At 41.0% G+C, this 15,462-nt stretch overlaps 1 pseudogene; it reads right to left on the bottom strand.

Moving 5' to 3' along the window:
* LOC115777819 (cytochrome P450 2J2-like) overlaps positions 1–9,411 on the bottom strand; it is a 65,510-nt pseudogene extending 56,099 nt beyond the window's left edge.
* Between the last annotated feature and the right edge of the window lie 6,051 nt (positions 9,412–15,462).

Genomic DNA, 15,462 nt, shown 5'->3' with positions numbered 1-15,462 from the left:
ACCCCATCTCTTTCACACTCACCCCTTCTCACACCATGCCTCTTCCATCTCTCTTCACCCTCCTCTCCTCACCATGTTGAAACAACTTCACAGCATTGAATCAAAACTGTAAATATTTGCAAATGTACAAAGTTCTAAAGAAAAAAATAATAAATTGTTACTTTTAAAGCATAAAAGGTTGTCCTTCATTTATAGCAATATAAGGCTTGAAAATAACTGCCCAGATAAGCTAAATAAGGAGTTTTAACATGGCTTAAAAATGTCAAGAACTGCTTCAAGAAGCACTATGGCTGCACTTACTTCCCTTTATGAGCTGATGGATTCTGATGTAAAAATTAGGATATTTGTAATCAGATACTCTACTCTCTACTCTACCAGGAGACTGTGCTCCTAAAAACAGAACTCCCAGGATCACTGGGATTCACACTCCACTTAAACTGAGAAAGACCGAAGAAGGAAATCAATTCACAGTAGATATAAGTGAATGTGACATGCATTTTGTATAAATCCTGATTTAATATGATCATTGCATCATGTGGCATGTTCAAAAGAGGTTTACCTGTGTTGACATGGTTCCCTGTAAGCGCAACATTTCACTGAAGTTATGAGTAATGGACTGGTACTGCTTGTCAGTGTACTCAGATCGATTCCCAAACACCAAACAGCAGATGATGTTTGACACAGTGTTGTTTATCAGTGGCTGGGCATTAAAGGGCTTTCCTGTAAATGAAAACAGAACATTTGGATATGACACATGAGATGCACCCCATATCAAATCAAAGTAAGCAAATGCTATTGACTTGTGCAAATCAGTCTCATAACTTCAGCTCTATCATAGAGGATGGTGATTTTCTTTTAACTCGGTTTCTTTCCCATGCACTAATTTGTTTACATTTTGCAGGAAAAACTAAACAAGTCCATGTAATAAGCAGTGAAATATTTAAAAAACCAAATACAACAGTAAAACAGCAAAGATTGTTTTGCCTTGGTGTTGTGTGAAAGCTTCTGAGATATACTGGCACTCCTGCTGGATGGATAACTCCAGGGTCTTCTTGCCCAGACCAAAGTTTCTGAGTGTATGAAGAGCAAATCTTCTCTGCTGCTTCCATGAATAACCATTTGAACCCACAAGAGCTTTGAAAACATAAAGACACCAAATTAGACTGGATGTAAGTGTCACAATTTTACACTACCTAGCTGTGTAAGCATTACTTTAATACTATAGCTGGTAAAAGTGTGGTAAAAGTGTGCACACATTCTGTTGCATAATGGCAGAATCATGAGAGCATGACATAACAAAATATGCATGCACATCCTTGTGTGAGCATGCATGCATGTGTGCATATGTGCATGCATGGCTGGTCCTGGGTTGCTTCTGTGAGACATGTTTGCTCCCCACTGGTCGTTGCTACCCGCCCGGGAGATGGGCACTCAGTGATTCTGGGGCACGAGGCTGGGTGCTTTGACGTGGTTGTTGGACTGCTACCTTGGGGGTTGTGGTTTGGGTGGGTGCTGGCTACTTCTGCGCGGGCCTCTGCTTGGCGTCGGGTGGGTCTTGGGCTCCTGGGGCCCTCCCCTGGCTCGTGCGGTGGTGGGGGCAGCTGCCCATTGTCACTGGATCTCTGGGGCTCTTGCCCTTTGGCTGTGGGGGCCCTGGCTGGGACCGCCCTCCTCCTGCTCTGGGGATGGACACACGGTTGTCATCGGGATGTCTGGTCTCGGGTCTTCAATACTCATGAGTGGCTGCGGGCAGCCTGGGTTTCCTGATTCTGTCTGAGGGTTGCTGTTGTGGCCCGCTCCAAGCCGAGGACACTCTGTACTGTTTCCATGTTAGATTAGATTAGATTAGATTCAACTTTATTATCATTGTACACATGTATACAATGAAGATGTGCCCATCTTGAACATCAATGCTGTGAACAGGAAGGAAGTTGGTGTTCTATAATAGTTTGATTTCCTTCTTTAGCCTGCAGATCACAGCAGAAAGGCATCTCAGTGCAGCAGTTTTAAAGATCACTCTGAATCGAAGCTCTGCGGTCCTGAATGCAGCCAACACGGCTAAAATCCTTCACTTCCTGAGGACACCAGAGGAGACTCTCAGTATGCAGATCATGTTCAGGTCATTGAAAAGGGGAGAAGATGGTCCTCTGAGAATCACTGACCAATCAGAGAGTGATTCAGTCCAGCATCACTTCAGTTGACTTTTTCTTGGAAACTGATGTTCACAACATGGAATAAAGACATTTTAAGCACTTTGTAAAAAGGAACCTTAAAGAAGGGTTAGAGTCTTTAAATAAGGGCTTGTTTCAAACCTTCTGTTAAAGAGGATCTTAACTGGTACTTCTTCACATTACTGCTCCATTAATGAAAGCTTATGCAGAACCTTCAATATTAGTAGTGTTGTAGTCAAGACCACCTAACCCGAGACCGAGACAAGACCAAGACTTTTAGGGTCCGAGACCAGTCGAGACCAAGACCGAGGGGGGGCGAGACCGAGACAAGACCAAGACCAGTGCCTGACACTACATGACACAATAAAATGTGAAACATGATCAAAATCACTTCTCAAATTGATCTGAAAGATCCGCATTCCCATAAAATCATCCTGATATTAAACACTCACAGCTCAAATAAATATAACCATCTTTATTTAATACTCCTGGGTGACTTCCATCATTTATCACAGAATGTAAAACAATTATTCATAGTTCATCACAATAGTCTTAACTTTTCTCTGCCTTTCATAAACTATGCATAAAGTTGTGTTGTTTTTAAACCAACAATCTTTGTAAAAATGGGTGCTTTTTCAAAACCACATAGCTAAATGTGTAAAACTGAAAAAATGGCAAACACTCATCAACAGTAAGAACTAAAGCCTTTAATCTTATACAGATTAAAGCTGCAGGATGTAACTTTTATAAAAAATCTGGTTTTTACATATTTGTTAAAACTGTCACCATATCACGACAGTATGAGACCGATAATCTGCGAAAAAAATGGAGCTCATCCACCTCCTCCCTGAACCGCTCCCAGTCAAAAACAACCAGTCAGAGCCAGGAGGAGGGTCTTAGCACTGTCAATCACTCCTGGTGTATGCTGCTCAGTGTAGTTGTGTGCGACACTTCAAGATTTGGTATCGATCCTATGTAAAGTAAACAAAGGGCCATTATCACCGATACTGATACCAATACTTTTTAATAATTATGAAGAATTTCCATGAAGTTTAACTGGTTTGAGATTTTTTTCCTTTGGATCATTAATTAGTTAAAACCCAGGATAGAATTGGGCAAAGTTTATATGTAAGTAGAAAATACTTTATCAAAATAAAAGTTATTGTTCTAAAACAATAGAACAAAACAATTTTCCCCATAAATTGATGTCTGGATTTGTCTGGAAGTGTACAAAATCATCACTCAAGAACAAATGCAAACTTTTTTCCAGGTAGATTTTTCAGAAAGTATAATAAAAAAATTTAATAAAAAATGTTCCTTCATTCACTAATTTTCTACAAATTTAAATTTAAATTTGATTTAAATGTTTCATAGCAAAATCCTTTTTTTTCCCAAATAAAATATGTTATGCATCACATGACAGTATAACAAAACACTGTGGGGAGGGGGGGAGCAAAGTTCTCTGTGCTGTGACAGGAGCGACACTTAGACAGTCAGCTCGCATCTTTGATGAAACCTCAGCACTGCATACAGGAGAGAAACTGAAGCCAAAGTATCGATCTCATTACACTGATATTGATCAATACCAATACCAACGTTGGCATCCATATTATCGATATTAGGATCAATCTGCCCACCACTAGCTCAATGTACTAATGGCGGAGAAACAACTTACTTACTTCTCTGCTGTTACCATTGGTGGTGGCCATGGTTAACTTCCGGGTTCTAGTAAGAAATATTCCTCACCCCAGCACTAATGCTAATGCTAATTAGTAAGCTAATGCTAACCACCAAATGCCGCTCCCACTTGTTAGTTGAGTGATGGGGCCTAAGACATAACCAGAAAGCAGTAATCAGTTTTTTTGGACGTGTAGTTACATTTCTCGAGGTGCATGTCAGGTTTGCTTCAGAGAGGATTTTCAGTTATACACAAAGGACCAATGCAGAACTCTAAATCAGGCCTTATTAGATCGATAGAATGATAATTTTTGCATATAATCCAGAAAAGTTACATTTATACATCAAGTATTTAATGTGTCCCAGAGTGCCGTTTCCTTCCACTGTGTTTGCAGAAATCACATAAAAAAATACACAACAAAAACATAATCCAGATTCCTCAGCTGCTAATAGCATTTCCTACATTTGAATATCAGCCACCATATTGTGAGCATAAACTATCACGTTTTTAATGCAACAATAGGAAGTGACATCATCTTGCTGGGAACTGTAATATTTTATTCTTGAAGGCCTCTCATAGCTCTACTGGTGCTGAAAACTAATGTTTGACTATGGCTTTCTGAATACAAGTAGGGCTGCAACTATCAATTATTTTAGTAATCAAGTATTCAATTGATTACTCCGTCAATTAATCAAGTAATTGGATAAGAAATAATTTTTCATTTTAACAATTCATCAGCATATTTTAACTTCCGTACTGCAGATGTTTCTCTGTGTGAAACAAACAGGGTGGATGGAGCAGCTACAAAGTTCTCTCTTCTTCATGTTGCTGATCAGGTGGTTGATAAAAACATTTTGAAGGGGCCCCTCTGTACTGAAGGTGGTGGAGGGGGCACCGAACGATTGCTAGTGCTAATGGCAGCCCCCCTTTCCCCAGTACACTGTGGTTATTGATCTGTTCTGGTGGCTACAGCTGACGTAAAGAAAAAAATAACAGCTGACATCCTCTGCACAACACGTGCGCACATTCAAACATGCGCACTCACAGCACAGAGAAGTGGGGGCGTGAAAAAACATCTCAGCGATCCACTCGTGTTAAAGGGTCGTTTTTGGTTTTTTTGGAAATGCTCCGCTTACACGGAGACACCTGAGCTGCAGAGCTGAAACAAAACATCAAAGCAACAAATTTGTGTCGAGGATTTTTAATAATCGAATTGCGTTATTCCAAGAATCGTTGCAGCCCTAAAACTTGCATTAAATTTTTAGTTTGTGTATCAAAATACATGAAGGTTGGTATTTACCTTTCATGCTGGGATTTTTTTGTTGAATCGGAAGCCTGAAATTTTCCTTTGATCTTCATTTTCCCTCTTACTTCTCTTCGTGTTCATGCGGTTATTTCGATTTATGCAGCACACGCGTGACCATAGTGAGATCAAACGTACACACTGTGAATGAAACTGTCCGTGCTCTGTGGTAGATTGCAAACTGCGGTGAAATGATACAGGCGTAAGCAGCGATAATAGCAGCGACCTAGCCGGGGCGGAGTCTGTGAGGTGCGCTCCTTTGAGAGGCAGAGGAGCTCAATCTTTGTGGGATTTGAATCAGTACGTTTTGCATCCAATAAAAGCAAAGATGTTAACAAATAAATTGGACAGTATTCTGGCAATTTAGTGATATTTCCACAGCTGTGGTCTTGACTGGTCTTGAAATAAAATCCCGAGTCCGCAAGGTCCGAGTCCATGACAAGACCGAGACCAAATGCGGCCGAGTCCATGACAAGACCGAGACCATCAAAAAGCGGTCTCGAGACCGGTCTCGAGACCAAGACCGATCTCGAGTACTACAACACTAATTATTAGCTATTGTTAGACTACAGCAGCGGATACTTTAAATGATTTCAGAGATTTGGTTGATGTTTTGAAAACACTATTTGTGAAAAAAGCAGTTTTGGTTCCAACCATAAAATGTGATTTTATTTTTCTCTCTGCAGTCTCTGGAGTTTCAGTGGTGAAACTTTAGTATTGCTGCTTCAGTCCTGAGCGCTCACTCCACTGTCTGCATCCATCCTTCCATCCATGCTCTTAGCCGCTGACGCCATTCATGGCCACGGGTGCTTTGAAGAATCATTTCACACAAATTAAAGAAGTAAAAAGCACATGCTGAGAATAACACCATCACTATTTTCCAGTGCACACACTGTAGTTAATCACAGTGGATTAATAGTAGTTTTTAGAAGGTTGATATCTTTGATGTTATGATGATCATCCTTTTGAGAAAGTACATCAGTTCAGTGTTCAGCTTTACATTCATGTTTTTGTTAGCTGTGAAGCTAAACAGCTCAAATGGATGTCGTGATGCGCACTGTGTGTGTGTGTGTGTGTGTGTGAGTGTGTGTGTGTGTGGGTCGATTCAGGAGAGCCTTCAGGGTGACTTCTCTTGGTGGGTGGAGTGCTTTTGCTGGAGGAGGCAGAATTGGTCGACTGTTATGTTATTCATTCGAGGGTTTAATTTCGGCAGCTTTTGAGATTTTGCAAATAAATCGTAAATAATTTTAAGAATGATCCACATGGTTAGAAGGGAAGCAAACTAAGCAAATAAAAGATTTTTCTTGGTGGATTTTTGTGGACTGTAATCATTGCTAGGTCGTGTTTTATAATCATCAGTAATAAAGGAAGTCAGAGCTCTGGGAATTTGAGCCACCTCTTGAACTTTGTTTGAGCTTCATGCACTTCAAGACTTGTTGCTGTCCTGAAAACCCTCCATCTGTCACCCTGTCATCATGACAAGTAAAATACTAACAATAATAAGAGAAAATACATTTGACCACTTGACTGTTCTATAAAACAGTTTATAAAACAGTTAAAAGTGTTTTCTGAATTATTTCAACACTTTAATGGTCAAAATCGTGGAATTTATGCACTTCCTGTTCACACACACGGAAGAAATGCGGGGTGATCCAGTGCAGTGCCCTGGCTCACCTCTGGGGGCGCTGTGTCACATACAATAAATGAAGCAGGCGTTTGGTGCATGCCCATTGCTGTCTGTCTTTATATCGCCAATATACATGATTGATTACACATGTGCTACACATGCTGATGTGCCAGAGTTTGACCTTACATTAAATATTATGTTATTCTTGCCATCAATTTTGAACTGTATGCAGTTGATTAAAGCACAATTAATCATTAGTATAATTAAAAATATAAGCTTCTAATTTGGGTTCATGCATGTGAACATCCGACTCCAAATGAGTCAGTGCCTCACCGTCACAAACCTCACCGCACATCACTGCTAAAAACAAACATCGTCACCAACAGAAGGATATTTAAATATCAGGAAGATCAAATTTACAGAAAAACCTCGGACAATATAAAACACTGATGTAGCTTCCACGATGGAAAAATGCAACCATGTGGAAGTGCTTTAAGTCTGTTTTCTGTCTGAAAGCCAGTGTGCAGATTCAGCCCTCCTCATCACATTTGGGGTTTCGCAACCAAGATGGTGGAAACGTTTGAGGTACGGACGAGCCGACCGTCTGTGGCAAGCTGGGAACAGCTGACTGTGATGTGCTCAGAGTCCAGGAGGGGGGCCCAGCAGGTACAACACCATTGCCCAGAGAAGCCAGATAGAGGCCCTGGCTATGAACAAAGTTTGTATCCATCCCCGGCTGGTTGCACTGCTCCCTGGGGGGGGGTCTGTCCATAGCCCTGAAGCTGAATCACAGAGAGGCAGACTGTCAGTAAAACCACAATACAGAGCTCTTGTCTCAAATTAAAGGCACTACATTTCATGAAATCCAATCAATTCCCCAGATAATGACTGAAATAGAAACAGATCACGTGTGTTTAATAATTGGAGCTACTTACATGAGGGACATGTGGGGGGGGGGGGGGGGGGGGGTGTTGCTTAAAGGTCCATGAAGTGGACAGTCCTTTCTTTGTCTCTCCTCCTAAATCTAGCTCTTGTGTTCTGAAACCAGGCTGCTATGTTTTACAGTGTGGAGTCGAGGGGGTCGCTGTTTGTGCAGTTGCCTTTCTCGCTCTGGTGGTTTTGAGTGCATAAATACCCACTGTGAGTAATTGCATGAAGACTAGGCTTAAGCTTAGTAAGTTTTTTGGGGGGGTAGGTAGTTAGTGGGAAAGTACTAATTGCTGTTGCACATCAAGGACCAATACCTCATGGTGGTGGTTACAGTTGATGTATTTGGTCAGTCTCCATTGGAGGAACTTTTGAAACCTGTTGAACGTGTTGATATTGGAGATGAATGCTTTAAAGATGACTGCAAAGAACTGTTAAAAGCTGTTAGTAGATAAAGTGTTGCCAATTCAAATGCAGACTCTACTTGACAGTGTTGGTCAGTCGGTCACATCCAAGTTTGATGAAGACAGAGATGCCTGTTCATTTTATTTTGTGTGGCTGCCAGAAGCTGTCTGTGTGGTTATGCTGCAGTCTGTTCTGACTGGAAAAGGCCACAAAACGCTGCACTGACTGCAAATGATGGTCAAATATTGTAGTTAAAGCTGCAGTTCTGAAGGTATGAGTTGATCCTGGAAGCTTAAGGCAACATTTCAAATCATGGAGGGGTAGGGGTGAGCACCTTTCAGGACCTGTGTGATCTGATGGTGTTGGAGCATTTTAAATATTGCCTTCTACCTGCAGTTGTCACTCATATTGCTGAGCAGGAAGTAATGACTGTCTCTGAAGCTGCTAAATTGGTAGATGAATATATTTTGGCACATACAGGGCAGTTTGGTAGGAAGTGTTTCAGTCGGTGCTCCTGCTAAAGCTTTTGGTCAGCCTATGTTTTCTTCATCTGTCTGCAAAGGTCAGTCATGGTGTGATGCTGAATAGTTTTAGTCAAGCAAAGCAAGTTGACAGACTTGCTAGACCTGCTGCACTGAGCGTTCCTGCAGGAACAATACCAATGGACACTCTGTACACCATGTTGTGATGTGACTGTCAGCTACGTTATTTGGGAGTCTCCTTGTTACAGTAAAAATACTGTTCTGTTAAACTCTTCATAGATTCAACTAAAATGGGGAAACTCTGCATGAGATTTGAGTGTTGAAATAGTCATGGATTGTTCAACAACCCTGTCAAATATCTTAGACTAGAATGTGGCACTCAAACACAGAGGCAGTACTTCATTTTACCAGAGTGAACACTTGGATACCTTAATTATAAGCCACTAGCATGTGAAGCTACATGGACAGAAACACTAAATGTGCTGTCAGGTAAAATCACAGCTTGATGCTGTCAGCTCAGTCATCAGTTACTAGCTAGCATCAATGACAGGAACATTAGCTGTTGGTGAGGCTCTTTGCTTTTAAAGCTTGCACAGTGAAGCCCAGGGTTATTTATGATGGCAGCTTTCAAAACCCTGTAGTTGGATTCAAAATGGCTGCTGCTTGGTGGCACGGACCAGCTGGGGTGAGATGGGCATGGTCGACTGCGACTGGGCTTGGAGTCCAGGAGGGTAGCCAACAGGTAAAGCAGCATTGCCCCAAGGACCCAGATAGAGGGCCTGGTCCTGGAGAGCTGTGCTCCTTAAGTTTGTCTCCATAATGGGCTGGTTGTAGCACTCCGAGTGTTACCAACAGCTCCAGTTCTGTTTGATTATGGGAGCTACTTATGAGGGACAGGTGGGGAGATGTTGCTTAAAGGTCCATGAAGTGGACAGTCCTTTCTTTCTTTGTCTCTCCTCCTAAATCTAGCTCGTGTTCTGAAACCAAGTCTTCACCTATAAAAAGGAAAAACAGATTAATGAGCCAGACATGAACATGAATTAAATTTAATATACTTGTATTGTAGCAACCTTCAAAGAATAAAAACACTCACCTGTTTGTAGGTCAGTCCTGTCATCTCTGCCAGCTCTTCCATTTCATCTGGTTTGCGATGAGTCTGCAGACTAAAGTGAAGATTAAGAATATGTAGTTGCCTCTCTGAGAAAACCACCCGGTACTTTCTCTTAGGTTTCTCTGCACTCTTCTCTGGAGCAGTGAAGGGAGCATGCAGAATCAAACCCGTGCTGCCATCCTCATTCTTTGGGACAGCAAGAACCTGTTTCTCCTCTGTGGCAGGGCTGCTGTTGCTTGTATCATTATGGAGAGCATTTTCAGCCCATGAAATGATGTCTGCCAGGGGGAGACTCCCTTCAGGGCTGCTGCCAGAACTCCACCAATCTGAGAGGGTAAAGAGAGCGAGGCCAAGTAAGAACAAGTCTATACAGTCCACATCAGTCAGTATGGTTACTGATGTGTTTGCATAAGATACTTTAGAACAGAAATGATACAAAGATAATTTGATGAAGTTTATACAGAACAGTTTCACACTCCCACAAACTTTCTCTGCATTTTAGTTTGGCTGCATTCTTAAACTTTGTCACCAGATGGCACCACTTTAAAAACAGAAGGTTAAAAAACTGTTTGGATATTTGGAAAGTCTTTCAAAACCAAGACGGACCTGAAGAGGACTCTCTGCTCAGCTGTGGAGGGAGAAATGGTGACTTCTGGTATCAGGCCTTAAACACAGAGTTTAGCCACCTCTGCTAATATTGGCTCATTGGGCAACAATGCTGAGTACATACCTGGTGAGAAGCAGTCCTCCATGGAAAAGTGGAAATTCATCCAGTCCTCCATCTTTGCAGCAGATTTGGTGTTTGTAGATCAACACAAGAAAAACTTCAAACCAAGCAGGATGGCGCTCTGTGTCGGAAGACTGACTCAAGAGCAGTGCTCCTGAGCGGGCTTTTAAGGAGGTGTGTGGGGGTGGGTGGGGGGTGTTGAGCCGTTCTTTGTGAGTCGCTTTACAAAGCAGTCGTGCCGGTGCCATCAGCTGACATCATTTGCATTCATTTAAAACGATTTCTCAGGTTTGAAAGGAAATAAATTGCAGTTAGAAAGCAGCCATATAAATGAGTCTTACCAAATCCTTCCAGCTTACACTTTCCAAAATATTAAACTCTGAATGCCCAGAATGACTTTATGATTTTACTCACCGATTCATCAAGAAAAGACAAAGTATAATTTCACAGACTCAGATTCATGGAGTCATGATTGTTTGGAAGATTTAAAGCATAAGTTGTAAAGGTGGCCAAAGACTGACTTAAGAACAATACTGAGTCTGTTTATAAATGATAAACTTTGATAAACCTGTGACTAAGACTTTGATAAACCTGTGTGGTTTGACAAAGATTAACATTACAAACCTGAGGCGGCCACAAGGCAAATTTAGCTGTATTATTATAAAGGCAAACTGGACAGCTACACTAAAGGGATTGTGTAGTTTTGTTGAATTAGCTTTGCTTTTCTTACTTTAGTTGATCCATTATTTACACTTTAGTTTCTCTGCTAAACAGCACAAAGGCTCAGGATTTTAGTCTCTGCTTAAATCTCAACAAAAGCCACTTTGAAGCCCATCATTGTTGCAGCAGATTCTCTGCTGCTTACATTTTTGACTTTGAGCCATTTTTAATTTCAACCCAGAACTGACTTCTGTGTTATTAAAGCCACATTGACACAGGCTTAGAGAGAAGTTGGAGACCTCCACAATCCCAAATGCTTGGGACCTCCAGCAGCAGCTGGGTGGATGCTGTTGGCCAGTACATGTTTCCCTACCAACTTTCTTTTTATTGAGTCTAACACGTCCTAATACAAACACCTTTACCCCCATTATGTTCCTTATGGCCCTGGTGCCGTTTGTGGTCCCAGGTTTCTGTCTGCATTGACTTGGTAATTAATCCCATCAGTGGTAGCAGGATGTGAGGCAGGGACTCTAACAGACACATTAGCGTATGTTTAGTGGCCTCTGGCTGAACTGGGTGTCTTTTCTGATTTTGAATGGGCCAGACGAAGTGTCTGCGGGGGTTGATGAGGGCAGTTAGCCTTGTTATTCATGAACCTTCTCCAAATGACCTGCACCAACAAATATTCTGACTTTAGTTCTAAATTAGTGCTGAAAGTCAGTATTTGGATGTAGTTTTGGTATAATTTGCTTTATTTTGAGACATCTTCATTCATACCTGGATTAAATTCTTCATGTTCACATCAATCATGCCAGCTGAAGGATAAGAAATCAGACACAGGTCAACAAGGAAAAAAAATCCAATTGTATTTAAAGATTATCACTTTCAGAGTGTTTCATTTAATAAAGTTACTTAAGGCAAAACGAGTGTTCAGGGCTGTCATCTGGATATTCAGTTCAGATTTACTAACGTCTGCAGCAGCACAAACCTGTGAACCCTCAGCGTGAAGACTCAGCGAAGAGTTACAGGACAGAGTCAAAGTTTCAGCACTGAGCTCACAGCTTTGAGCCATCCTCGGGTGACAATTACACTCATAACATTTTCCCCTCTCATTCCAAATAAATGAACACTCCAACTATCACAGATCCCACACCCAAAGTAACACATGCTTTTTTCACTTATATTTGGTCTTAAACTTTCATAAATCACATTTGGATGATTCATTGAAATATTCTGCTAAAGTTTTGTGCTGGGAAAGGGAAACTTGTAAAAATACATGTTCAATAAGGCTAGCTACCAAAATATTTGTGTCCACGTGTTTGTCATAAAATTCCTCATTAAATCCCAAAAGCAGATTTTTAACACCAAACAAGGGTTTAGCTGTGGTGCAGAGTGTTAGTAAATCTGTCCCACAAGGATCCAAGTACCCAAAACTACATGTCCCTCAAAGATCCTTCAACTCAGGAGAGTATTCAGAGGTACAAAGTAAGTGTTCATTAATCCAAATAACACAACAGTAGTTACACATTAAATGAAAGCACTCCATCCACCGAGAGAAGCCGCCCTGAGGACTCTCCTGAACACACACACACACACACACACACACACACACACACACGCAACATGGAGGACATTTTAGAGTCTGTATCTGTTGATTTGGTCACATGGCTGTATTGTTGGATTTAGACCTTTCCAAACACTGTTTGGTGTTCAGTCTGAACCATCCCTACTGCTTTAAAGCTTTTTTTGTACCATTACCTCCTATGTTTTTGAAAAGCTTTTGGTTACGTGTGCTTAAATAAGATTTCCATCATAAATTTGATGTAGCAAAGAAACTCATTTGTCCATAAAAATCACCAGAATGAAGAAATGATGGAACTGAATTTAGAAAACAGTTGAAGTATGTTTCTGTGGCTCAGAAAACAGAAATGCATTCATTCCTAAAGTACCTCCCAGCTTCTTTTACTAACCTCTTTTCGATGGGATTTTCATCAAGGTCAAGGAAAAGTGGGTAGGAAAAGTGATGAGGAGTTAGGAAAATAGAAGAGCGGTGCTTTGAGAATTCAAACAATCACAGATGAGTTTGGTGATGGGATCACAGTTATGATGAAAGGGGATATGTTAGCACAACAGGGATGGATGCTTTCCAACAGGGAAAAATGTTGGATTTGCTACAGGAGTGAATGCATTTTGTTCAGACTGCAGCATCTGATACCAGCTTCATGGTCCGCACTTCCACACTGGCTGTGTTTTTGCCAACATGGAAGCTACATCCATGTTTTATACTGTCTGAGGTTTTTCTGTAAATCTGATCCTCCTGCCATTTCAATATCCTTCTGTTGATGCTGCTTCATTAAAACAGAGGCTGTTTGCATGTCGTGTCTGAAATGAGTTTTCCAATAAACGAGGACTTTGGTAGAATGAAATCCTGCCTCCATGTTTTTATGAGCAGCTAACATGATGAAGGGTTTTCAGGACAGCTTGAGGTGCATGGAGATTAATAAAATTGAAGAGGTGCCTCAAATTCACAGAGCTCTGACTTTATTACCGATGACTACACAAATACAGTGAAATTCAACACAACTTAGCAGTGAATCCAGTCCATAAAAATCCATCTATGGTTTGCTTCCCTTGTAACCATGAAGGATAGGGGGGGGGATGGGGATGTCATCCCTAGAGATATTTACAATTTATTCACAAAAATCTCAAAAGCTGCCCGTCATCATAAATGGTTACATTAAAGCATTTGAAATTGGTTCCCAACCAAAGAATCTCAAAGGTTTGGCTGTAACTTTAAAATGAAAGTTAGGTTGGAAAACGAACATGAACTAATGAAACAAAACCATGAGGTTTAAAATGACTTCAATCCTTTTATTTGCAGTGAACTTATGTTGGAAAGTCAAACTAATTCCAACAAGAAATCAGAAGAGCAAAATGAAAGAAGACAAAAGGAATCCTGACTGTTCTGCTTTTATGGTGAGGAGCTGTGATTTGGCTGGGCTGCAGAAGATTTTCATATCTCCAACCAGGACACAGAAGTCTGAGGATGGCTGCTTTAGACACAAACTTGATTTTCTCTTATCAATATGAAAATATGCAAAGTTTCAGGTCCCCACCATGTTTAGTTTTCTCAGAAATAGCTGAAAGGATGAAGGTAGGACTGCTCTTAGAGGGTTTTCTTGGATAATTTACAAGAGCCATTTGAAGAGGACAGATCCTTCAGATTCTGGAGATGAACTCTTGACTATGAATAGAGAAAAATGTAGCTCAAAACAAAGATGGATTCTTGAAGACTAAAATATTTGGATGTTCAATGACTGACAGCAGATATGGAGGCAGGGACTGATATTTTACAGCTTCTAATTTGGAAGATTAACAAGTCTCAGAACTAAACTAAAAATAAACCACTAACATTGTTGGAACCATTTTTCCTACTGAACGAAATCCACCAACTGTATTAGTGTGAGGAAGAAGCACAGATCAACCTGTGACAGGCTGAACTAAGGTTCTAAGGTTTTGTGCTGTGGAAGAGAAACTTGTAAAAATACATACGCAATAAGGCCAGCCACCAAAATATTTGTGTTCCCTAATTTCAGTCCTAAAAGTCTTCATTAAGTCCCAACAGCAGATTTTAAACATCAAACAAGGGTTTAGCTGTGGAGCAGAGTGTTAGTAAATCTGGCCCATGGACAGTTGTTTTTGGTTCACCCCTTAAATATGTATTTTTAGGAGATTCCACATTTACATTTTAAAAGCAGTAAAGCAAAACCTACTTCTTGGTGTCTCTGCAGTGCAGAGTTACCAAACTGGATATCTATTTCACACAACAAGCATAGGACACTTGTTTGAACTGGAATATAACAGCACTGCAGAACATACTGCTGGATCTCTGAGGCAACACCACAAACAAGATAAGGTGCAACAGTGAAGTGACCAAAAGGTCTCATAAAGCAGGACTCGGCCCAAGCAAAGTCTGCCTTTGTAGCTCCAAGACCAGGCGGAAGGCAGCCATAGTCTCTCAGAAGCATCAATAGTACCTTTAGAGTTTGAATACTCAGTAATACTACAGAGTCTTTGCAGTGACACTCAGTGAAGACCAATAACTACATTATACAGGGGGAAAATATTAAAATATGTATTAGTCTTGAGTCACTCATTTTCAGCTCAGAAGAATCACATTCAGGCAGGGGCGGGGTGGCCATCGGGAGGTTCGGGAGGTTTCCCGAATGGCCGGTCGTTTCCAGGCCGGATCGGCCGGTGATCAGAATTTTTTATTTATTTATTTTTTTTAAACCCAATTAAGCACAGCAGCACTCGCGCGTTCACAGGTGCAGGCAGTGATGGTCGATCACGAACGTTTCTGCTCTAAGA

This window comes from Archocentrus centrarchus, unplaced genomic scaffold (genome assembly GCF_007364275.1).
Source record: "Archocentrus centrarchus isolate MPI-CPG fArcCen1 unplaced genomic scaffold, fArcCen1 scaffold_79_ctg1, whole genome shotgun sequence".
In the NCBI taxonomy this organism is placed as follows: Eukaryota; Metazoa; Chordata; class Actinopteri; order Cichliformes; family Cichlidae; genus Archocentrus; species Archocentrus centrarchus.
This window is presented reverse-complemented; position numbering and strand designations above follow the sequence as displayed.